Below are 26929 nucleotides of genomic sequence, written 5' to 3' on the forward strand. Positions count from 1 at the left end.
GAATTAGGTAAATGATTCAGAATATTTAATTTTCCTAGCTATTAATGGGTATATTAAACATAAGTACTTTTTTCACCTGTTGCCCTCATAACTAAGCACATACATCTGAAGGGTTTTTCTGAGATACTCCTGTCTGTCAACTAAGTCTTGTGTTTCAGTTCAGGGATCTGAGTTCTTCATTCTCCTACCAAAAATGTATTTGCCTACACATGCCATTTAGCAGGGGCATTTCCAATGCACTTAGCACTGAATAAGGAAGTTGAGTGAAAGACTGATCCTCCTGAAGTCAATGGTGAGTGTTAGTGCAACACAGCACTTTTTTTAAAATCTCAACCTTAGTTTTTCAAAGTGGCAGTTACCCTATCTGCAAACTGGAATGAATGCCATTTATCTACATCTTATAGGGACACTTATCTACATCTTATAGGGATGGTGTATGCATTCATTAAAAGGCTGTCTAACATACAGAGGAAAGGTCAAACACTGATAGAGCTGGAAATACAACTTAGGCCTCTTTTATTTCCACACTCATCTACCCAGCCCTGTGGTACATTTGCTTAGGTACAGGGACACAACAGAAGGAGAAAGAGAGATTCATATCAGACCCCTAAAAAAATTGGAAAAGATTAAAGTAATTTACAGGACTATAACACATAGTCTGCAACTAAATTAGAGGCGCATGCATACATAATACATTGCGCCCTTAGGTACACACTTTACAAAAATCTGCTGTATGATTCTCAGCATGGGTAATTACATTAAATCAAAACCAAATTTGCCAGCTATATTCAACAGGTTCACACAGGATCAAAATGAATCCCCTGAGTCATCAAGTCCTTTTGTCCATCTCAAAAACTTGCTTAGCTGCACTTTGAAATTATTTGTATTCTATGCCTTCATTACTCTTATTGGCTGCTCCGAAGCAGAACCGCCTTGCACTGCTACTTCGGACACATCTCGAGTCCAGTTTAATTTTATTCATGGGGCACTTATACCCATTTTGTTTGTGTGCACATACCTTAGTTAGCCTTCCTTTAAAGGAAACAGATCCTCAAAGGTGTTTAAGTGACTAACTCCTATTTGGGTGCTTAAACAATTTTGAGAATATAGACCTCAAAAACTGCTGGTCATAACAGTTTTGCACTGCTAAAGGAGGTGGTATAAGAGAAGCAAAAACCTAAATAACAAAGTCAAGCTATCTGTATGCAGTATTCATTTGGAGGTTAAGTAATTTTGGAAAGAAGGAACTCTAAAATAGTAATTTTGTTAAAAAACTGGGGTTCTGAGGGATAATTCTTCCCTCCCAGCAGGTGCAAACTTTTATTCTATGACTGATTTGAACATATAAGTAGTTCATGGATTGAGTGCTGATCTCAGCATAGAAGTGAATTTTGTCACCTGAATATAAGAAATGACATTCACTATTCATAGTAAATGTAACATCTCACATGCAACATCTGTGCCAGAATTCTTGCTTTCTTCAATTCCTTCCCTATCAACTCAAATTCGGCACTTTCCAGGAAACTGAGGTAATTATAATTAAATAAACCTCACTTAGGAAAAGGGTGGTTTCATGTATCACCTTTGCATAAGCTTGCTTTCCAAAACTGAAGGAGCTCTTCATCAGTGACAACAAAAACCTCTGCATTTGAACTTTTGTATCTGATTGATTAATGATGGTCTCTGCAAATTAAATACAAGAGGACTCAAATACCATTTAATATAAAGATAACTGCAAACTAAAAGTGAAATAAACTTCTCTCACCTTCACATCCTATGTTATAGTAACCACTGAAGCAGCATTTACTATATAGGATACACAGAGCCATTGTGCTAATCGGTCCCTGCAGACCTTATGGTGCACTTTGCTGCAAAAGCAATTTTCATTTCAACTCCAACACCCTTTAAGTGAACAAAATAGTTTTTCAAAATAATCTCACACTCTGAGTGACTCAGAGCTGGTGGCCTTTCAATTTCCTCCTCTTTTTTTACGGTAAATGTTTAGGTTTGGAATATCTTTCATTTGGGGAGGAAAGAAAGGAGAGATGGAGTGGAATGAGCTTTTTGGAGTCTTGCCTATTTATTTCTTCTTCCAATCTTCCTTCCTAGAAGGGGAAAAATAAAGAAGCAGCACTAGCTAAAGAGATTTGTCTTTATCAGAGTAGTTCTGGGGTAGGAGGGAGATAAGTTTTTCATTTGTAATAATAATAATAATAATAATAATAAAGTAGCTCCTCCAAATGAAGCAATGAGTCATAGTGAGAATAGACTGATGGTCAAAGAAATTCCCAGATCACCTAGCTTGTTATGTTGGCACTTCATCACCAAGATAGTGTTTTAGCTTACACTGAGGCAATTTGAATTTTTAACATACAATTTCTGCATGCAAACAAGACAGTGAATCAGCTGTGTAAATATATAACCCTCAACAAGACTTGGGAATTAGAAATGAAAATAATGGGTCTTTAACATTACCTACAACCCATCTGTCCACATTATATTTATGTTTCATTTCTAAACACTTCTGTTTCCCCCCCCCCAAAAAAAAACAGTAAATAAATGAAAGGTAAACAGTTCTATTATTCATTTATATATATTGTTGAGGTTTTTCCACTTCATTTCCACCAAATATTGGGGTCTAGAGTCAAGATTAAGGGCTCAATCCTGCACAGTGGTCTACTGATACAGACCTACATGACTTCAGAATCTTACTCTAAGATTCAGAACTAATTCAAGAACAGGAGGGACCAGATTCTATTCCACATGTAGATGTGTAAGTGGACTTAAGCATCTAAGTGGTATTCTGTTTCATCCTGCTGAAGTCCCTGAAAAACAGTAATGCAAAAGGTAGTTGGGACATCCTCCTCCTCTTCGCTCCTTTTCTGTTACTCAGTCTTAGGGTAAGAGGACAGTGGGTGCGTCTATATGTTCAATAATGCGCCACATGGTTTGGAGCCTGTAATTACACATACTAACTTAAATGCACTGTAATCAGAGCTATTGCACAATAGCACCAGAGCACAACTTTTTGTGATGTGAATGCACAGTACATTAATTCTATTGCACATTAGCATGGTTTTTGACAGCTGTGCTACTGCACAGTAGAATAAGTCTACTGTGCATTTAGTATCTCGTGTAGATGTGCCCAGTATGGTAAAAAAGTAGAAGCAGTAATGGATTTTTGGGATTTGAATGGGGTGGAATAGAATCACACTCAGACACCCAGTGGACGGGGTAGAATCCAGTCCTAAGTGTCTATGATTTAAGGGCTAGTCAAATCCTCCTCTTATTCAACTGCTTATTATTAAGCAGTCAATGGGAATGCTTAATTGAATATGGTAATCCGGATTTGGTCCTACAAATGTCATCCCGGTGGGTGATAACTTTATTAGCCATATTTATTCAGTCTTCAGATACATTTGTTCTGCACAGAACCCAATAAGAGAGTGAACCCTGGTAAACAAAGGCCTCACACCTGGAATTCAAACTGTGCAGGATTATGTTCATTTCAACTCTATAGTAAGTAGCTGTTTTCTTTAATAAAAACTCCCCTGCCAAGAGGGGCTATAATATCACAACATCTAGAATGCACTGAAATAAGCTATTAGAACTGGATTTGGGTTACATTGACTCTAAATCTTTCAAGATACTGGCATCACTGCCAAGTTTATTTCAAAGACATTTTAAAAGAAATTATAAATATATATGTCTCATGAAAGTCTCTTACTGTAGTGACAGGATTTATTTCCAACCAACACGATTCTGTTTTAATGCAAAAGCTCTGATCATTACTACATATCACATTTCCAGTCAATATGGGCATTTATACAGGTGCTCCAGGAGGTGGGAGGATGGGGAAGAGTGCTTTAATTTGAGCAGTTCCAAGAACTCTGAGAGCTCCTCTAATTAAAATGCTTGGAGCATCATGTGTATCAGCATCCCCATTTTGAAAAATGGTGGTGGGGGCACTTTTCCTAAAACTCAATAAATAAGCTTTAATTAAAGTGCCCCTGCCTCCATTTTTAAGTGCAGGAATACTGATACACATGCTGCTGGAATCTACTAGAGTGCAGTAATTACCACACTCCAGCAGACCCAGTTAATCAAGTCAAGCAACCTCAATGTACATGTATGGGCATCCAATGTCTTGGAGCAACAAGTCAGAAACCCTATCAGAAACAGAAATTTGTACTAGAATTAGGCTGGCACCACATTGGACCTTAACGGAATTTATAATATAATCATTTTCATAACTGTTTCAGTTAAGAATACAAAATGCACATTTAAGCCAAATTTAATAAAACATTTAACAGTGTAGCATTCAGCTATGGACAACCTATTGGGTTAAGACAGTTAAAACCCATACCACAATCCAAATGACTTCATCTTTATTTTAAAATAAGTAAATATAATAGTATATTCATTGAAACTGAATCAGTATTTCATGCTTATGTTTATATTAGTTGCTAAAGCTCCATATCTAGGTTCTTATATACCAAAATACATAGATGCCTTGTAAGAGTCTCAGCTAGACTCACAAGTGTTGTTTTTTGCATTGTTTTGTTCTGTTATTTTATGTTCTATAGAAAAATGTTTTATAAAAGTTAGAGCCAGATTCAACAGATTTGCTATAGTACATTTTGAAATAGTAGAATATTTGTGGCTTAATTTTCAAGAGGGTAGGCATAAAACTTTTACACTGACTCCAAGGTGAGTCCTGTACATGATATAGGCTAGTGACATTATTTAGGATATAATTGAAATCTATGCTAAAATTCCCACCAACTTTAATGGGGCACTGGATGAGGCTTTTAATGAACTCAGCTATAATGCTGACAGATGCAAACAGAAGAAACCTTAACAGAAGTTTCTTACATAAGAATAAGTACTTACCACTGGAGCACTAATGGAAGAAACACCCTGGTTTATATGCTAAACCTTTGCTCTCTTTCCCTTCTGAATTTGAGCCACGAACAGATTCTCTCTTTTTTTTCCATAATTGCATGGGGGATTTTTGGCTCGAGTCATGAGCACATGGGTACTATAATAGCAGCTCTATGTACAACACTAAAAAATTCAATTATTCTTGTTACCTCTTCATCAGGTCTTTTGTCTTTGTTTGGTGGATTTGGAAGAGATTGGACCTTTGTGTTTGTTAACAGCATGACTGCCTTTCTCTGGCGGGCAGTCAGGACCTGACATAATGCCATTCTTCATGAAGCATTCTTTTCACTGAAATTAGACTGCAGAGTAGGAGAAAGATTGAAACAGGGCCTTTTAATTTAGTTTTGTTTGATGAAACTGAAGGATCTGCTTGGTTCTGGAACCAACAACTACAGAAACTTGTCTTTTCAGAAATAACAAGGTTAACTTTTACATGATGTTTGGGAAAATTTGAATGAGGTGGCTTAAAATGTTGTTTCATTATTATTGGAGTGTACCATAGACCTGTTTTCTCTTCTCACAGTAAAGCATTTACTAACGCCTCATCTTTTTTCTATCTACAAGAATTTCTCATACATTACAGGAAATATACCCACAGTTTGATATACAAATAGAATTAAAATGTTTATATAGGTCTTCTGTATCAGAAGGCCAAAATATATCCATGATTGGCATAGGAACAGAATCCTGATCCACTCCATTTAAAACTTAATTTTTGTAAGGAAATGGTTTAAGTCTAAATCTGTCCATATAGCCTATCCATCTACTCTCTCCAGGTACTTAGGAACAAAAAAGTACAGAAAGTAAACTTATACCTGGAATGTCAATCAGTTCAAATCTTGATCCATTGAATTCAAATAGATTTCACTTGGGCATATTTTGGCCCCAAACCTCTATCTTGACATGGAGCTTATAGGTTAGAGCTTTTTTTGTTGTTCTTCTTCTTCTTATCTGGTTCCTCTTTCAATGATTCGTGAAAATTCCCTTTTTTGGTAGCTTTCAATTGAGACAGGAAGCTTTTTATGGTTATTGTTGTTGTTCTGGCTCTTTAATACAATCAACTCCAAGGCCAAGGAAGCAGATGTTGGTATGAAAGTGATAGTAAAGATGTTCAAAGAAATGCAAGCTGAAGTACAAAAAGCTCTGAGCAATAGCTATGAACTCAGTAGGCCTGAGCTAAGTCTCAGTTGGCCTGAAATAAGGCATCAAAATAAAAGTTCCTATATTTTTATTAACCTAATTTCCTATGTTATTTACAGAGTAACTAGAGAAATAAAAACAGAAGCAGTCTACTCTGGTAGTTCTACACTATGGCCATGTCCAGATGAGCAGCAGCATGTACTTGCAGTGGTACAAATAATAGCAGCACACATTTGTACCGCTTCTTTGTGCCACAGCATGTACCCCAGTATGTGCCTTTTGTTGCAGGACACATTGTCCCACTGTGCGCAAATTGCCTGTGCCCAGCTTCTCCTGGATCCTGCCTGGACTCCATGTGCTGGGGGGGCAGGGGGGGAGGCCGGAAAAAAGGTACCTTAGCACAGAGCTAAGCTGGCAGTCCGGCCCCGCACTAAGACACCCTGCACCATGGCCAACCTGGGAGCAGCTAATGGAGACAGGGGAGTGGGCAGCTCAGAGCTTCCTGCTCCTCCATCTTGAGGCACACTGCTGCCTGGGATGCAGCATGGTTCAAGATGGGGGACTCCACCGTGTGCAGAGATGGTGGATCAAGCAGCCTTAGGCTGCCAGCTCCCCATCTCTGCATTTGTCCCAGGGCATGCTATTTTCAAGTACTTTGTGCTACTTTTTGGGGGGGGGGTGCAGTTTTCTACCTGGAAATCCCAGTGGTAAATTTTGCCCCCATGCTGCAACTTAGCAGCACCATGCACAGATTAATGTGCAACATATGCAGTTTGTGGTGCCAAAAACTGGACGTGCCTACATGTGTGGAGAGGGCCTATAAGGTCACCACAGTGTCTTCACATCCAAAACAAAAATTTCTGTTAGAGAGATTCATGTATTGCTTTAGATATTCACAGACAAACCTATACCCAGCAGCCAGAATCTCTCGTTAGGCTGCCAAAGCTAAGAGCAAACAAAAACAAGGTTCATTTCCAAATAAATGCTCATAAGAAGTCTCCCAGCTCTTAGAAGAAATAGAGAATAGTTCTCCTGAAAGCAATTTTCTCCTGAAGAACATAGTATTATGAAAGGTGTCTTAATAATGAGCTGGAGGGCACTGATGTGAGCCTCTTGTTAACAGAGGATTCCCTATTTTAGATCAATAAAGGAAGATATTAGCTTTCATTTAAAAAAGTTAAGGGCCAGATCCAAAACAGGACATAGGCACCTAAAACAGAATTTAGGTAAACTCAAAGTATCTAAGACTAAAATTACAATACCCCAACTCTGCTTGCCCATCAGCTGCCTACCCTGCAGCCACTTAACTCATTCAGTGCCTTTTGTTTTTGACCTGATAATTCTCATGGCACCTGCAGTTGTGGTGTGTGCATGTTTAGAACTGCTCTGGTCTCAAAAGCTCCACATCCAGCTCTTGCTTCCATTTCACTGGGATCCAGAAACCAGGCAAAGTCAACATGACCAAAGTCTCCACAAGGTACAGTCATAGAAGCTTTCTTTTTAAAACATAAAGGAAGTAATGCCACCCACTTATCATTTACATCAGCAGTTTTCAGCCTGTAAGGGGTCCATAAAAGATGACTATGATCAATCAAAAGTATGTGAATACCCATGCTTACAGTTCAAGAGGGTCCACCCCTCCATTTAAAATTTCCAAAGGCATCTACTCCTCCATTCCAAATTTTTTAGGGATCCACAAATGAAAAAAGGTTGAAAACCAATTATTTTTATAATTGTCTACTGGTTAGAGAACTCACTTGGGAACTAGGTGATCTAACATAAGTAAAGGAAGCAAAGAGTGGGTTAACTGTGTTTGTTTGAAGTCAGCCTGAAGTCAGGGCAGGGTAGTACCTTAAAGACTAACTCACAACACATTAGGTTAACAGTTCATCTCTACAGTACCACTCTGCCTAAGGAAATATAAACAGATAATTTTATCAGTAAGTAGTTTATTTCACAAAAAAAAAAAAAAAGGTTCAGGGTGACTGAGGCTATTTAACAATAAACGGTGAATTAGTTAAAGCTTTCACTGAAAAAAGGGAAGAAAAATGTGGAAGAGAAAATGTTTCATTTTCAAAACAAAATGTTGGGGTTTTTCAGTCCAAAATGAAACTTATGTTTCTAAAACCGCATTCTAAATAATAGTTTTTAAAGGGTTTTTAAAAATCTAAAATAAAGTGAAAATTTTCTTTACAGGTCAAACAAAATTTAGTTACCCAAAAAGATTTTTTTTTTCATTTTGTTAAGAAAACTTTTACAAAGTTCAGAATTGTCAAAGCAAACTTATATTATATATATATAGCCACGAACCAAAAGAGTTAGTTAGTCACAAAACCCTAATAACAGCTATGGCTGGCTTTAAGGGTGTTTTATAGACAGAACATGTGGACTATATTTCTTGTGTGCATTCCTTCAAAAGCAAATCACTACATTTGTAACAGCTACCTTCTTGATCTATCAACCAGGGACTACCAGGACTTAAAGCATGAGCAGCCTGAGCTAACCAGCTATACTCCACAGCTGTGTGTGCATGTATGCACACAAGCTTGTATAAGACTGATTCATGGAGTGGGACCCCCTGAGCAATGGGTTATTAATGATACCTCAAATATAGTCAGAGTAGTATGTTGTATGGTTCTTGCTCAGTAAAGTTAAATAGTACATGTTTTGGAGATACAGAGAGAGGCTGAGACAGATTTAAAATGTTAAAGCTTTTTTGGATGCTACTGAATATCGATCCGAGTGAATGACCAATAATTCAGGCTAGCTTGAGGGACCTTGAGCTGCAACAAAGGAAACTTCTGTGCACATTAAAAAATACACAAAATGAAATGATTTAGAAGATGACAGGTTCTGATTTAGAAGGCCCTGTTCTGCTTTTCCTCCTTACCTAGAGTAGTATTGTACTTCATTGATTGTATATTCCAAACATGCAAAGACAAATCTTCTCCATTTTTAGTATTCATTTATACATGGGCTTGGCGACCTACAGTCTGCAAGCTGAATCCAGGTTTCAGAGCCATTTGATCCAACTCATGGACATTAGGTTTTGGCAGCTCAGTCACTTTCCAGTGCCACAATAGAGAGAAGTGGTGGCTGTGGGAGCCCTCCCCATGCCTCCAGGGAGAAAAGTAGTTGCAGAAGGTTTCCCCATGCCACTTAGGGAAAAGCAGCAATGTCAGCTTGGTCCTAGCACCCATCTCCCTACCCACCTCTGAATTTAACTGGATCACTCTGGCCTAAAAAGCTTGCTGACTGCTGACTGATATAATGGAAACTTTCCTTTAATGCCCTTCAGTGCTTTCTATCCCAACACGTGAGGCATGCAAAAAGGGTACTGTATTCAAGCAAGAAATGAAGAGGGACATTATTTAGTTTGAATTAATGTAAATATCAGTGTCAGGCACCCAAAAGAAGCCTTGCACCCATGTCCTTTAGAAAACTTCTGGAAAATATTGTTCTGTAAAAGCAGATCAGCTGCTGAAAAACAGATGCAACAGAGGTTTAATACCTCTTTCCCCTTTTTCAGCAGGCCCCATTTCTGTTAAATTTTTGCTTTTACTATTTATTTAATTTAATTTCTTAGAAAAGCTAGGTCATAAGCCATCTGATGACTTTGTAAATGCAAAGGGCCAATGTTGTGGAACAGACAATCTAATGACATAGTGTTTAGTGTTCCCTAAAGCGGGAGACAGATGAAGAGAAATGGTGAACCAGCAACCTTAGCATAATTAAGACAAGCCTGAGTGCTTGCTGTAGTGCCATTACATTAATCTCACATCAGTGGCACCTGGCTAAAATGTATGAGATATGTAAAAAAGGGCCTTTCTGACTGACCTTGATAAGACAGTGTTATTTATCACGTGAGGGAACAGGCAGGAATGTTGGGTATGAGGAAGTAGATGAGAAATAATTTGGGAGGGAGATGAGGAACCACTGGACAAAGATCTGCTTACACTTGAAATTATGCTTGAAAAGCATACCTTGATGGTGTTACCTAAAATACAACTGTACAGTAGTCATATTTGTCATTTGTAATCAATCAATACAGGCCCACATTATTAGAAGGCAGCAAGGGATAATACTGAGATAATGCTTACATTCTCAGAGTAATTATAGGCTTTTGAAAATGGAAACTGCAAGGGGCCAGATTTTCAGTTACTTCCCATAGATACATACAGGAGCTGTGGGTCTGTCTTAGGTGAGAACAATTCAACTACCAAAACAGTCAGTATATAAAATTTACACTGTATGTTGGAAACTATATATATATATATTCTCAGCCTCCTGGAGGCTCAGATCAAGTATGTGTATGTATATATATATATGCACTAAAATGTATATTGTAAAAGTAAAATATATCTGATACTATTATCACTTCATTACATTTCTCCTAATGCAATGAATAGGGCCAATACAACTTTGGAAGAAATGTTCTGCCTTTCCACAGTATAGCTTCTCTTAAGATCCCATAGCACAATGTAAAAACCAATGAATAGTATAAAACCTTGCAGTACCTCAACAGCTGAAACAACTAATGACTTGAGTTGCATCACATTAATGGGTCTTTGGATTCAGTCCAAGATAACAAAGCACCTCACTGTGCTTTCTCACATCTCCATTTTACAGATGGGAAAACTAAGGCATAACAACATGAAATAATTTGGCCAAAGGAAGTCTGTCACAGAGTTAGGTTTTAAACTAAAACTGATTCAGTTCTGCAAAGAACACTTGGGATAGCTGAGATTTACCATGGGCTCCTTTGATATAACCTACTCACTATTTTAAAGACTATAATGATCTAGGCAAACCTACATTTAATACAACCAAATGGCTAGAAAATATGGAGCAAAGACACAAAGTGCTGCTGGTGAAGAGAACAGACTCTTCTCATTTTTCCCAGCTTAATGTCTCCTTTGTTGCTGCTGATTTTTGATGCCTTTCTTTTTATTAAAATGTTCCTAGATCTCATATGGCAAAGACAAGCTGACAAGCTACTATTAACAGTTAAAATATCTGTTAAAGGAAAAGCTCCGCCAGTGCTCCATTATATAATACCCTATAGATGGCAACTTCTCCCCACCCGCACCCCCACTACATTCTGTGTTTAACTTACAAAACTACGTGAGGAACTATTACTAATTTTTTTCCAAGGCAAAAGCTGCACACTTTTTACTTTCTCTCCAATTAACTACTTTAACAAATTAATCTATAAAACATGCATGCAAACACAGATTCATATCTGACATCTACATATATACCAATGTTGTAATTTGTCTTTATTTCAGGGAGGCAAAGGAGAAGTGGGACTCTTAAGCTGGGAGAAGTGGGAAAATTGAAGTGAGAAGCTGAAAGATTTTTTAGGCAGCACACTATTTCTCTGCACATGTTACCAGTTTCAGTCCAGGTATAAATTGCAACTCCAGTGGGGTAATTGTTTAAATTAAGGTTACGAAAGCCAAATACTGAAAACACAATGGTTTCCCTTTGGCTAGTAAGACTTTACCTATCAAGCCGGGCTGTTCAAGCAAAACCTTACTGACAGTGTGTTTATAAATAATCACACCAGTTAAAAACAAAGTGTAGGAGTTGCACTTCAAGAAGATAATGTTAGATTTAGTACAGCATTCATTCCTGCAATATGTCATAATACAGAACCATGTTCTACAACATATGTCACTACAAGACATCAAAACCAGTTGACAGTAATTTAAAAGCAAACAAAACTCTGAGTATTTGCTATATTTCTATAAGCTATCCAAGTTCCCTTACAGACAGTCACTTAAAATCCAAGGGCTTTTTCTTAAAAAACAAAAACACAACAAAACAACCTCCCTGCCAAAACCACCACCACCACCCACTGCCCCCGAAAGACTGGCAAATATTTTGTTTTCGTTCTTTCCCAGAATAAAATTGTGCAATTATCTGGGGTAGTTACTAATTTAGTTGTATCAAAATACCTATAGACATTTCAGTTGCTTCTCCATATTCTGAAGGTAGGTATAAATGCAGTAAGTTCAACACGGAAGTCATTTATCTAAGGTTCAGATAGGAATGAAATAGGTAGAAGGTTGTGAGATTTTTATATTCGTGCAGTCAGTCAGAAGTTGGTGACAGTTACCAGGCAGGTAATAATGTATGTTAAGGCCTATGCTAAATTTATGCTGCATTACTAGCATTATCCACTTTTCTAATCTATTATTATTACAGGAAGTTTTATCAGACCTGCCAGAAGAGAAGTTCTGCTTCTTCTGTGAAGACTCGTTTTTTCCTGCTATTTGAGTAAAGCCTTTCCTTACTGGAATTTCTTTATCAGTATAGTGCCCAAAGGCATGGGAGCTGCTCGTGACCCCCATTTGCTAGAAGCTCTCCCCATCTCTCAAACTGTCCATTAAATCAGCTGACTTACATGTGGAGATCTTCTGCACTTCTAGCTAATGAAAACTAGTCTTTAACCTATTGAATCCAATCAAACCTTTCTGAAACATGTAAGCTTGGGTAGATTTGCCTGTCTCGTTTAGAGAAAGAAATGCCTTTGCATTTTTATTGCTGGTGCTGATATGCAGACCTTTCATTTTTAAATTAAACTGCAATCAAATGAACTATTGACTTTCACATTCTGGGCATGCCTTTTGAATGCAAGGACGCTGCTCTGATCCAGTAAAGGGTAAGAAACTATTCCTTATCCCCACACTATCAAAGAAAACTCTTAACTGAGAAAAGAAGAAAGTGATCGATTTCTAATGCATAAAAACAGCACTTGTCAAGAATTTCCCTAACCAAAAAAACCAAAAACAAACCAAAAAACCCACCCAAACCTCACCGCCTGCTCTGTGGAACTAAAAAAAATAAAGAACTCTGAGCCCTGAAATAACAAGAAACTCTGAGCCCTCAGCTTAACAAGAAAATGTGCAATATATATAAATTAACTAGAACTTCCAGTTTACATGGATTTACATTCACAAAATAAACACATCTCAAATTAAAATAAAAATCACCATTTTTAATCCAAATCATTATGGAGCAAAGAACATGCCATGAATATCCAAGAAACATCATCCTTGGATATTCCCATGAACTTTCAGGTTCCACTTGGGTCCTGATAAAAAATAATCTGATCTAAAACTACTACTGCAAGCTGAAACAATCACTGGTCAGAAAACAAAATAGTAATTCTTGGAATAAAATCACATTGAAGTTCTACCATTTGGTCTCATTTTGCATCAGAACAAAACTGAGGCTGCCTTTTTTTCTTTTTCTTTTTTTTAAAAGAGAGACATATACTGGCTTTCAGCACAGAAGACCCAATATCAGAGCTCAAAAGGCATTCACCTCAGATGTGGGAGATATTGGTTAAATTCTACTCCAAATCAGGCAAAACAAAATATGTCTGAGATCCAAAATACCCAAACCAATGAGCTATTTTGTGCTGGGTCGAAACCTGTTGTGTTTTGTTGAAACCGATACATTTCTAAAACCACCTCTTAATTGTTGGAGAATGCCAGTTCATCAAAATTAACTCTATTAGTTAAAAAATTCCCCAACAGAATTCCTCAGGACTAAAGGGGCTATTACTATTAAAGTTACCACCAATTAAGGAGCTGCATGAATAGCAGAATATTGATTTTATTGTTGTAAATTTAATATCCTCTATCCACACACATGCCCAGGAGTCTGGGGCTTATACTTGTGTAGTCATGAGGATGGCAGACAGAGTCTTGCCCTTCCAACCTCATACTGCTTGTCACTTGCACACATGTTCACACCAGCTAGCCCATGGCAAGGGTTGGCAGGTCAGGCTGGGGTTGTCCGTCAAGAGGTGGAAGGGTGGAGGGCTATAAATAGCTTAGTCAGGGTGGGAGGGGGAAGAAAAAGCACAGCCCCAGGGCTGCAAAAAGTGGCTGGGCTTTTTCCAGCCCCACAGCTGCACTTTAGGCACAGGCTAGTCCAATCTACTTAGTGCACCCCCTCAAGTGAACTAAGTTGAATCAGGCCAGTCATTTTTGTCCAGTTTAAACTCCCTGAACATATGAACAGGGTGGCACCCAACTAGGATTAGGTGACTCTAAATTTAAAGTGTGCACATATCTTTAAAGAGCAAATTTCATATGAGACGCAGAGATTTCTTCAAGAAAATTTTCATCATTAACCAGTTCACTGAGAAGACCATGATTTGCAACCACGCCAGTATACTAACATCCTACCTCATGATGGCATCATGGCTTGCCTCAAATATTTGCAAGAAAACAGACTACATTCAGATTTACAACCACATCCTACTGTATAACTTATTGATTTCACCCTTGCCCACAATTTAATTTTCAGCAACTGACACTTTAAAACATGGGCATAGCCCTGGGTACAAAGATGCCTTACACCCTCAATGTGCCAAACTTTTTATGAGCCACCTTGAAGAACAGTTTTCTAAAAACTGCACCTCCTAATCTGCACTATACCTATGATACAGAGATGACAATATTATCCTGAATATCCTGACTTTCTTACTGATTTGTACCATAACTTCAACTACCACTCTTCTATCAAATTCTATCTGTAACCATAAAACACTAACACTAAACATTATTTGTACTATCCTAAAATCAACTTTCTACAAACAACTACATATAAAAACCCCATAGGTCAATATGCTTAATTCCATAAAGCTATCTCAAAATCACCCAGAGAGGAGTAATCTACAGTAAGACCATCATAACTCTACATTTACTCAGGGGAATATAGTCATAACACCCACCTCACCAACCTAAAAATTGCTTTTATTCAGCAAGGACACTCCAGTAGTGAAATGGACCTTATCTTTGAGCAAACCACTAGGCCTGTATGAGTAGGCAGCTAATTGATCTGGCTTCAGATGCCAGGAATGCAATCCGGAGCTCTGGACTGAGTTTCCACCTCAATCTGGCCGAAGTGGCTCCAAAGCTTCAGAACCGCCTCGGAGATCTGGCCATAGGGTATGGAGGGGAATCAATGAAATATCTATAACTTTGGTGTTATTTGTCTGCTTTGGATAAAGCTTACAGGGGTGATAGCTTCCTCTGAGCGCATAATGCCTGCCAAGTTTCAAGGAGATAGGTGCAGGGGTTTGGGAGGAACTGTACTCCAAATGATTGAAAGTAAAACTCATGTCACGTGTATGTATTACACTACAGTGGGGTGAAAACTTTAGGGTTGGTAGCCCCTGGTGAGGCCACAAAGCCTGCCAAGTTTCAATAAGATTGGTGCAGGGGCTTGGGGGGGAACTGCATCTCAAGCTGCAGACAAGCAAAACTTGTGACATGGGTGACACTGTGTGTGTTAAGGTGCAGCAGGGTGAAAGCTGCAGGGATGGTGGCCCCTGCTGGGGCCACAAAGCAAGCTACTAGGCCTGTGAGAGTTGAGAGTTATTCAACAGCTGGAAGGCTTTGTGGCCTCAGCAGGGGCCGGATCAGCAAGGGACTGTGCTCCGGATCTGAAGCACAGCTCAAAGCCTCGCACAGCCTGAAGCCTCGCACAGCCCTACAAACCACTCAAATACCCTATAAAAACCTGCTACAATACAAAACAAAACTGCCTTTGGCCTCCTAACCCTTTTTGTCACATACCATCCCACACTGGAACCTAACAAAGATCAAGAAACAAGTATAGGTTATAGGTGAAGACAGCACCCTATGAAAAATATTCTCGATCTACCTTCTCCTTTCAAACAACATCCCAACTTTGTCCAATCCATCTTCAGAAACAAACTCCCTGCTGTTCAACAAATATCAAAGAGAACATGACGCTTCCTAAACAAAAAAACCTCCCCAAACCTGTTAACTAATCTTTATTGTCACAACCAACCCCAAGATAAAACCATCAAAACCCATGGTTCTTAGTCATGTCTATCACAGAATGTGATACATCTCATCTAGTGCACCAAATACCTACATGGAACCTGTATGGGTGTAACTAAAAAAGCATTATGCTCCAGAATGAACACTCACAAAACATATTGATAAATGATGCCTCTATCACCAGTTGAAGAATACCACAAAACAACCACTCCATCTTTGATCTCACAGTTCTGGGACTCAAGGGAAACCTATACAATATCTTCAAAAGATCAGTCTGAGAACAAAATTTCATAATTTTACTGGACATTAAAATCCTTCAACTAAACTGAAAATAGTTTTAGGGCTCATTAGGATTTACCTAGTCCTTCTGCTAAACTCTGCACTCTATGGGTAGTACAACCTTCTTCCCTTTTAAATGGCCTTTTACATAAATAAATGTATCTATTTCAACCGGTCTTCACCACTTAGTTTGTAGCTACTTCTGTTATCTTCTTGCTCCACAAGGTGACTGCTCCCTTCATATTTTCATTTAAATAATATAATTAAACAAAAGTCATTGTTTTATTTGACATTTAGCTTAGGCTTCTTTCCCAGACCTGAAGAAGGGCATTTTGTGCCTGAAAGCTTGCCTAACAGCTTTCCCAACTATATAGTTGATCCAGTGAGGGTTATTGCCTAGCAAACCTTGGACCTCATATTGTTCTGCTTTAACTGTAGACAGCTTTTGGTAGCAGCTTTTGGTTTTTAATCAATCAAAATCCACCCCCCCACACACCCCTCAAGTTAAAAATAATATATTCTGCACTCAGTGGGTGCATCTACATGAGATGCTTTACTGAGGAGTGGGCTAATTAGCTCCACACTAAATCACTAACATCTACACATGCACCCCTATTAGGCTAGAGTAAACTAATTAACTCTGCCATAGGTTAGCACTACTCAACACAGCTACTATCCTACTGCCACAATGCGCATGTAGGCAGTGACCAGGGATGGCTGGTGCTATAGTGCAGGGGCTACCAGGCAGCTTGCCCCACACTGTAGCACCCTCGTGTCCCAGTCAGCCCCTCCACAGCACACTGAGTTGGGACAGAGCAGCCTTGGGCTGGCAGGCTGACCCCCTGGACCTCCTGCCAGCCAGAACTGTGCCACCCTGGCTCAACTTGTTGTGGTCCTGGGTACACATATAAACACTGCACCCAGGATCAATAAACTCTAGCACAACCTGCACTGGAGTTTATTGTGTCACATTAATATCACATGTAGGCATGCCCAGTGAGATTCATAGATTGTTAGGGGCTGGAAGGGGCCTTGTAGATCATCCGGTCCAGTCCCCAAAGGCAGGAAAAGACAACTGGAGTCAAGTGACCCCAGCAAGATGACTGTTCAGTCTCCTTTTGAAGATTTGCAGGTTTGACTGCACCACCACTGGAGGGAGTTTTTCCTAGAATTGAGCCTGAAGCGGCCTTCCAGGAATTTGTATCCATTGCTCCTGGTCTTCGTCAGGGGTACCCTGGTGAACAGCTGTTCAGCAAGTTCTCAATGTACTCCCCTGATGTAACGGTAAGCCGTTACCAAGTCCCCTCTCCGCCTTCTCTTCTGTCCTTCAGCCTTTCCTCATATGGTTTGTCTTGCAAGTCTCTGATCATACGGATGGCTCTTCTCTGGATGCTCTCAAGTTTTTCCATATCCTTGTTGAAGTGCAGCACCCAGAACTGGACACAGAGTTTTACCTGACTAAGAAATGCAATATTTAGCCTTTTATTTTCACAAAATTGCAAACAAATTTGAAAAAGCCTTCAAACCATTAACAAGCCTCTGCTTCTATTAGCTCCAACAGTTTGCTTCAATGGGAACAGGTTTAAACAAACACTGGCTGCTTTTGAAAATCCCACACTGAAATTCTAGGGAATATACTGGAAAGAATATACTGTATTTCTCCCGCCTTGCCATGTCCTGATTATAGGATCTTAATAAATCCCTCTGGGACTTGACATAATCTAAACCAGCATGAACTCTTTTCTGCGAGAAAAGTGAAGGGGACACGGATTCTGACAGGGGATCTGGGATGATAAAGAAGAGTTTCTCTCCTTTAAACTCAAAGCTTTTCCAGTCATATGTGGTAGTCAAAACATTATACAGTAGATACTGGCACAGCACAGATGTATTCCACTCTTTCAAAGTTTTAAAATCCAAAGCAAAACTTGCCAACTATTGTAACAGAAAAACACTTTTTGCCTGCCCAAAAAGATTCTAGTAAATGCAAGATAATGACAGAATTACAGTATTCTGTTTTATTTTGTAAGAAAAAAGAACATTAGAACTTCTTAGAGTAGGACTGAGGAAATATTTGAAGACAAGGTAAATAAGTTATGGAGACCAAATAAATACCAAAGTAGCCCAAAGTACTGAGTTCTTATGGTCAAGATATGGGATGACTTCCCAAGTTTCACAAGTATTTTAAACTCACAAAAAAAGCTTAATGCCCAGAGTATTGTATGGATTTCTTTCATTTTTGGTTTCTGTGTCCTCAGTATTTGGCCCTCATAAAGTAGAGAAGTTTTACTTTGTTATCTTATTCAAACAGATCCTGACAAACACAATCAGATATTGTTTCCTTTACCTGCAATGAGTCTATTATTGTGGATAGCAGCTATGTTAAAGACAGAAATAACAGCAAGGACAGCAAAATGAATTACATGACAGACCAATTGAACTCTTTGTGTGTTAATTTTATACAGTTTTTTCTTGTGCTGATTATATTATTTTCATTTAATTCTTTTCAGCTGGGGTATGTTCTGCCAGGATCAGTCTTATATGGGTATGTCTCTAAGGAACAGTTTAGACACAAGTCTCGCTTTCTTTGGTGCTCCTTTAAAGAATTCTTCGTGCTGATAAAAATGCTTTACTCAAAGATGGTGTTTAAACTGATTGCTGAGAAAAAGGGTGAACAGCAAAAAGAAACAGTGTATTGTGATGAAAACTATATAAAAAAGACAGCGTGAATAGCAAATTACTACAAAGAGGACCTATTTACACATAAAAGGGGTTATCAAAGTTATGACTTGAATTACTTTAATCAACAGGTTCAGATGAAACTATAAGTCCTTCTCATGGGATAGGCTTCATCAGATCTTCTAATTTAAATAACCTTGTTTATAAGCTCCTTTTCATCATCACACAAAGCCTACATTTTCTCTCTTTTTTGCTCTCCTTCTCTCTTTGTTGGTGGTGTTTACTCCCAAGTCTGTCTCTGAACTCTCAGTCTAATTAGCTCTTGATAGATCTGCTGCCCTGTTTCCACAAACATTTAATTCTGCCGTCAGTCCCATTTACATTACAGCATGTTGCATTGTCTTTTACCAGCCTAATTTTGTTTGAGTGAATGTAAATCCTATTAAGCAGTCACTATGTACCTATTAGACTGTGGCATATAAACTCAAAAACCCTCCTTATTTACAAGAGTGAACATAAGGCCCAATTCATAAAAGAGTTCTAGGACAGTGCTTTCTTCCAAACTATAGAAAATTCTTACAGCTTGCAAAACCCTTTTCTTGTAGGTGTTACTGTCAAATTGCCCAAAACTCGATACATTCCAAACACAGCAGAATGGACAATGATGCTTTTATAATTCTAACGAGTCCACAGGGAGTGCTCATTAATTACAGCAGTGTCATTATGAGTATTTTCTATCTACTCTGGATGGTTTAGATCACCTGAGGAGTTGGGAAAAAGTTAGTTTACTGCTCCAGCTCTTCAACTTTGTGCAAAAATAGCACAATATCTTTTTCTTTAACTGTCACAGCAGTATGAGGGAAAAAAATGTGTATGCAACTCATGGATGTGATCAATAAGAGTTTGAAGTTTCACCTGAAATGAACCTTTCCACAAAACTAAATCCCTCACAGCCAAGTTTTTTAATAGTTATGTTGGCTACTCATCAATTTTTGCCTGAGTCTTTCTTGGCTAAGAAGTTATTAACCAATCGATAAGCACAGGACATTCTTTTGAATACTCCATGCAGCATTAAGCCAGACATAGCTGCTATTAAATATATATGTGCTAAGGAAAACTGGGGCAGGGCTTCTGTACCTTTTTTAGTATAGTATTGGATCTCTAGACTTGAAAAACAGGAAGCTGGACAGAAGAAAAATAGTAAATTAGGCAGGATTTTATATTATTAGAAAATCCTTAGCTGGGTTGATTTTTTTCTACATGCAATACATTTGTTGAAAAACTGTTTTAATTTCAAAACATTTCATTCTGACACTTTTTTGAAGTGCTGAAATATTTTGACATGTATTAAATGAAATCTTTTTGTTTAAAAAGGATTCTAAACTTTTTTAAAATGATGTCAAAAAAGAAATGATTTAAGAAATGATTAAATAACCAAAAAATGAAATAAAATATTTTGGGTTTAAAGAAACATTTTGGACCAACCCAAAATATTTTTGCTCAAAAAAACCCTGCATAGTTCTGTTTTGTTTTGTTTTTTTTGACTGACACTGAATATTATTTGCTCCAATTTTTAAATGGAGCCAAAAAACAAAAAAAATTCCATTATTTACCTACCTGTAATTCCAGGGGTGCACTACAAGTGTTTGGGATTCCCAAATAGGCCTACAACTAGGGTGGCCATCATAGAGGATAGTCCAGTTTTCTGCTGCTGTCCTCTGTCCTCCATTGATACAAAACTCAATGCCTTTATATCCTCTATTTTTCACTTGAAGAAAAAAAAATCAAGGACATAAAGGTGTCCGGTTTTATATCAACGGAGGACAAAAGACAACTGGACTCTCCTCTATGTTGGCCACCCTACTTACAACAGTTAGGTAACTATCTTCTATTTATTGGCCACCTCTACACAAGTTGTTGACTGTGAAGTCATTACTGCGCAGTCATCTAGTACTTGTATAAACCACAAGGAAGTGGACAGAAGAAAAATAGTATAATTAGTATCTAATATTGGTATAAACAAGTAGTAAATAACTGCGCAGTACCTGGAGTTCCTGCACAGCAACATCACCAAATGGCTTTTTAGTGATGCTGATTGCACAGTAGCTCATTACCACTATACAGTAGCATCGTATCACACTTCTTGCCACGTGATGTTACTGCATAGTAGTAATGAGCTCCTGCACAGTCATTATCTTGTGTAGATACAGTTACTGTCAGTCAGAGTTGGGAGCATAATTCCCTTTCAAAATAAGACGGATAGGCTAGTGTTTACATGATCCAAATGCCATTTAATTCAACCTGAAAGAAGCTTTGAGGTGAAACAGTAATTAATAATTACTAAAACATATGGAAATGCAAATGCATTTATTACTTAATGGGTTTTTCTATTACTTGCATGCAAAACAAATAGCATTCTTGGTAGCGTGGCCGAGCGGTCTAAGGCGCTGGATTAAGACTCCAGTCTCTTCGGGGGTGTGGGTTCGAATCCCACCGCTGTCAGAACATTTTGGGGGCTGGACTCAATTATCTCCCGAGGTCCCTTCCAGCCCTAATGTCTATGAAATTAAACCTTATGGTTTATGTTCTTTAATGTGGATAAAATATTTAATTTGGAGCATTAGAAATGATCCAAGAAGCTCCAATAAATCTTACATTTACAATACACTGCTTATTTTAGTATAGTTATGTCATTGCAAGAGCAAAAACTATAGGACCAAAACACTCATGGATATAAGAAATAAGTACAAGCTCCATAGCAGGCTGCTATATTATAGTCACATTAATATCAAATTGAAATAATGGGCCACCATCAGGTTATGCCTTCTCTGTCTGTCTGTCATTTCCACTCTATTTGTATGAACTGAATAAGAAGGAGGAAAATGAAAAAAAAATCTTAAAAAGGAAGCTGAGATTCTCTTGTAGGATTCACAAGTGAGTCTAATACAAATGTAGATATTTATCCAGTAAAGTGTTTACTAAGTGTTTATTAATTTAGCATGGACTAACTCTGACTTCAGTGAAACTGGTCATACAAACAAAACACTTGACTGGACTGGGGATGTGAGCCATACAGAGAGATAAGAAATTAAGAATGAAAGGCATATCATTTTTAATCTCCATGCTAGTTTATTTTGTAATGTCTAAACAGGTTGTTGATTGTCTTTAATTTGGTCGTTATAGATTATCAAGTCTGTTATGATTACACAGTCAATGTGATATAATTTACTGTGTAGTAATATGAAGTCTGATTTAACACAGAAACAGCCTTTAAAAATTACTACTATTAATAACAAATAATAATGGAAGCTGGTTATTCACGTAACATAACAGAGTAGAAGAAATGGTTTTTGAACCTCTGTAGAGGGATCCAGGTCAATACTTCTAAAGGACAGATTTTAAAAAGTTGATTTTACCATTGCTGCTTTCTTCCAAGTGAAACAGAGGCAAATGGAAATGCAGTACACTCTGGTCAAATTAACATTTATAAATCCCAGTATTAATTTCCAAGTATCAATATCGGTCAAACTCTTTTATACATGAGTACTTCCAGTGAAGATACTCTTGAATATAATGTTAATAAATCAGACAGTTTAAAATGGGTAGAATTGTTCAAAGCATTCCAATTGTCTGATTCTGTTTCTATGGCAGTCAATGGAAGTTTTGCAATTAATATCACTGGGAGAAAAGTGTGGACAGTGCTTTCTCATCCATCATGTATTATCATGCAAAGAATTTCAGAAATATAAAGCCTAAAGCATTTCTCCCCTGACTTCCCCTGTCCACCAGCCAATCTCTTTCTCAACATATAATGTAATGCTTTATCTTTTGGGGATGAATCATCATAAAGAGTGACACACAATACTCTGACCAATATCAAGTCCAAGACACAACCTCTACTCCTGATACCGAACTGGCTTTGAACCCACACCACTCTTTCACAATCTACTTCTCATTATCACTGATATCAAGGACAGCAATTTAAAGCGTTAAAGATTTTGTAAAAATTATAAGTCTTGGGATCTCTGTCCCAGGGGCAGTACACACTTCACAGACAAAATATATAGGAAAATCATTTGAATCTTGCCCATATCAGGATTCTGGGATCAGGCAAATACAAGGATTTTCAGGGAACCAGGGGTCCAGGGAACCTGTGATCTGGTATTGCTGGTATGTGAACTGCTGAATGACCTGCGATATCCTGAGAAAGGTGCCATCAAGATCCTTCCCCTCACCTTTTGTTTTGTTTTGTTTTACAGGCCACTCTGTCTCACTTAATATTTATTATTCACTTATCTAATACCTGTCTGTGGAGATTTTTAAACAATCTTACATTTTGCCTTCTCCTTTCAACAAAACAGAAGATCAAATAAATAATTTTATTCCACGATTCATTTAGATTCACCTAGTTAAATTCTATCATTACATACAAATAAAAAATTCTTCAAAATGTTTTACTTTCTTGATAAAAGCCAGTCCCTATTTTATCATGGCTCCCTGGACTTCTGTGCTTGGCAGCATGAAGGGCTAAACTATACAGCAACTTGTATCAAAGTCAGTGATAATCTGATAGAACAATAAAGAAATTATAGACCTTATCTTTCCTATGCTTTGAAAAAATAAAATCATTGCGTTTTTTATTAGGATCATACTTTTAAATACTAAGTTTCTGAAGTGAAAAATGTGTTTCATCTACTGAAAATGTAGGGGTTTTTTTTCCAGTTCAGATCTTTTCAGGCTGCAAACATTTCACAAAACAGGCTAGATTGTATTCGACTCTCTAAGCACTTAAGTGGTACTTGGGAGTCTAAGAGCAATCTTCGTCTACTCTCTCAAGTTCCTGAAAAGCCATTATTGCAGAAGGTGAATGGGTCTTCCTCCTCCTCTACCTTGCAGCTTTTTTGACTTAGTCTTTCAGCTAAGTTGAAAGCATGTTACAAAAGTAAACATGGTAATGGATCCTCAGGGACATGGGCAGGATACAATGAAATTAGATCCTGAGACTTCAGTGCCCAGGATGACTCATGGACCTGAAAGGCAGAACAGGATCTGGCCTTAATTTTTTTTTTTTAAGTTTGACAGTTTATTTCAGTTTTTACTTTGTTTATTTAATACTTGGTTCCATTTACATGCAATTTGTGCCACTATTTATTACTCCTCTAATATGTATTTCAAAATCTACTGCTTTCAATAACTTGCTTGGTCTCAAAGTGAAAAAAGGTAAATCTTTCTGACATCCTGACACACTACCCATTTTTTAGGTACACTTATTTCTTAAGACACATGCACAATAGAGAGCACTGCAAGGAGAGAACCACATCCTGTAATCTGCATATGTGCGTATCACACAAGTAGAGAGAAGCTGTTTGGTTACACTCATTCATCCAGAAAAGACAGGTCAGTGAGAAAATAGCTATGTGGGTATAGCAGGGTGTTATGTCTTAGAAACTCTAATGGTCAGTCCTTTGCAGATTCATTTTCATGTTCCTTAGGGCCAGACACAAAGCCATGTGTGAGAATCTCCCTGAGTTATCTAGAGAACTGGGTCATGTGTGATAGTATTAGTTAGAAGGTCCTATGTGACAACATAGAGGGAACCAGCTGTCCAAGGCTAATGCACCATCTGTGCCTAAAAAATATTGCCAATTTTGTTGCCAGAGCATAAAAAGTATGTCCTTAATCAGACTATAAATCACAAGCAGGTCTTGTGTGTTGTCAATTAAAAGGCTGATATATTGAATGGCTTAGATGCTTCATTGACTTCCTAGCCTTTTGAATACCCCAACAGAGGTCATCAGCTACACATTTCTAGCATCAGAGCAGTGGTAACATACCCCAAGTGGCATGGCTAAAATCTGTAGCAATACCTGAAAAGTTACATTTCTGACAACTTGTCTGATTGGCTGAGAAAAAGGAACACTTGGTGAGGCATTTGGGGCAGACCAAAATATTACAGACCAATTGCAGTGCTTTTACTCTCAAGAGAATAGCTTATTTCTATTTTTCTGGTAACTGTCATTGTCAAAAGGCACTAGATCAATGGTTCTCAACCTTTCTGGACTTGAAGTACCCCTCACTAGACTCGAGGCACCCCTCCATAACTTCTGTGAATTAAGTGGCACCTGATTTCAAAACCTAATTTATATATTATAGTGTTTACCTTCCTACACAGGACCTGGGCAGGAGGGGTAGAGGATCATCCAGATAAGGACAAACCGAAGTGTGGGTTATCTGCCTGGTTACTCACATGCAGCTTATTTCCTCATAACTCATGGCACCCTTTCAAGGTTCTGGTGGCACCCTGGTTGAGAATGACTTCACTGGATTGACGGTCTGGCATGGTATACTCTGATAATTATGTTGTTTTAGGGAGAACAGCTACCATCTCTAAACCTTACATGTAAAACCATAATTTTAAATCCAAACTATGGCAGTCTCATAAAGAACATGCATGGAGTTTCATACACTTTACTATGTCTATATCTTTTTTTGGTGACACCTTAAAACCCCTAAATCCATATAACTCTACACAGATATTAAAAGTCACTCTGGACGTATTTCCAAGAGTTGCGGTATATCCCAAAAGTACTTGCGAAATTTACTTTTCTCTCACTATTGTGCCATCCTGTACAATTTGCTAGAATCCATGGTATGCATTTTTTAATATGGTATACTGATTGTAACGATTGGGACGAATGTTCAGAGAGGAAAAAACAAATATACATATTTAAAATGCTATGTTTTTGATAGAATTGGATTAACCTGTGGCAGGTTATCAGTAAACTTTTTTTGTTTGTTTGTTGTTGTTCCCCCTCCTCCCCCGTGAGAACATAGTTTCAAGATCAATAAGACTACAAACTCTTAGACGGTTTCTGGTTTGGAAACAAGACTGCATGTGTAAACAACCCCTATCTACTCAACTTCAGGGTGCACTATGTTAGATTGATAACTAAATGAAATCACTTAAATTCACAACAAATCACACCTGCTATTGTCTCCTGTAATTAGATGCTAACATGCAGGTAAAAAATCAAAAGCCTATAAAAAAAGAACATGTTTTGTGATATTCTTGATACAATTGCCTGGCCAATCAACCCTTTTTTCTTACAGTTTACTAATGCCAAATACAAGCAACAGAATGGAATATATATGACCTAGATATGGAGACTATAGATAATACTGAATATACATATATCAATATTGATATTGAATAGTGAAAGATACATTGTTATGAATGTCTTCTCAAAAGATAGGCTTATAAGAAAATAGGGCTGGAAGGGACCCCAGGAGGTCATTTAGTTCAGCACTTGCTCAAAGTATGATCATCTCTGACCAAACCATTCCAGCCAAGTATCCATCTAGTCTGTTCTTGAACATTTCCAAGGACAGAGATTCCAGAGTTTTTTTAGGTAGCCTGTTTCAATGTGTGTCCACCCTCACATTGAGAGAGATCTTCCCAATCTCCAATTTAAATTTCCTTTTCTATAGTTTGAGGCTATTGCTTCTACTCCTATCCCCTATGTCTAAAGCAAAACACTATCTCTATCCTTTTTATAATCATCCTAAAGGTATTTGAAGATCGTTATGAAATCCCCCCTCAGTCTTCTCTTCTCCAGATTAAAGAATTTTATTTCGTAAAGCCTTTCCGTATAAATCATGCTTTCCAGGCCTCTAATCATTTTTGTCACTTCGCTGAGCTTTCTCCACACTGTCCAGATCTTTATTGAAGTGTGAGGCCTAGAAGTAGCACTCAAGGTGAGGCCTCACCAGTGCTGAACAAAGTAGATGTATCACTTCTCTTGATTTGCAAGTGCCGCTCTTGTTAATACAATCCAGTATGCTGTTGGCTTGTTTGGCAACAAAACCATGCTGCTGGTTTATATTCAGTTTATGACCCAGTTTAACCCCCGGGTCCTTCTCTGTAGTACTTCAGACTACCCAATCATCCCCCAGTCTAGATTTGTGCAGTCAATTACTCCATCCCAAGTGCAGGATTTAACACCTGTTTTTGTTGAGTTTCATCTGATTTTGGATGATTTCTGCAGTTTATCCTGGTCATT

The 26929-nt window shown here is 38.0% G+C and overlaps 1 protein-coding gene and 1 non-coding gene across 9 annotated transcripts in view; one reads left to right on the forward strand and one right to left on the reverse strand.

Moving 5' to 3' along the window:
- ERBB4 (erb-b2 receptor tyrosine kinase 4) overlaps positions 1–26929 on the reverse strand; it is a 1162978-nt gene that overhangs the window by 870009 nt on the left and 266040 nt on the right. The window lies entirely within an intron of this gene.
- Positions 21290–21371, forward strand: TRNAL-AAG (transfer RNA leucine (anticodon AAG)). The gene has a single exon. It is a non-coding gene; the product is annotated as a tRNA-Leu (tRNA).

Source organism: Crocodylus siamensis, chromosome 4, assembly GCF_052110815.1.
Source record: "Crocodylus siamensis isolate JL-2025a chromosome 4, ASM5211081v1, whole genome shotgun sequence".
In the NCBI taxonomy this organism is placed as follows: domain Eukaryota; kingdom Metazoa; phylum Chordata; order Crocodylia; family Crocodylidae; genus Crocodylus; species Crocodylus siamensis.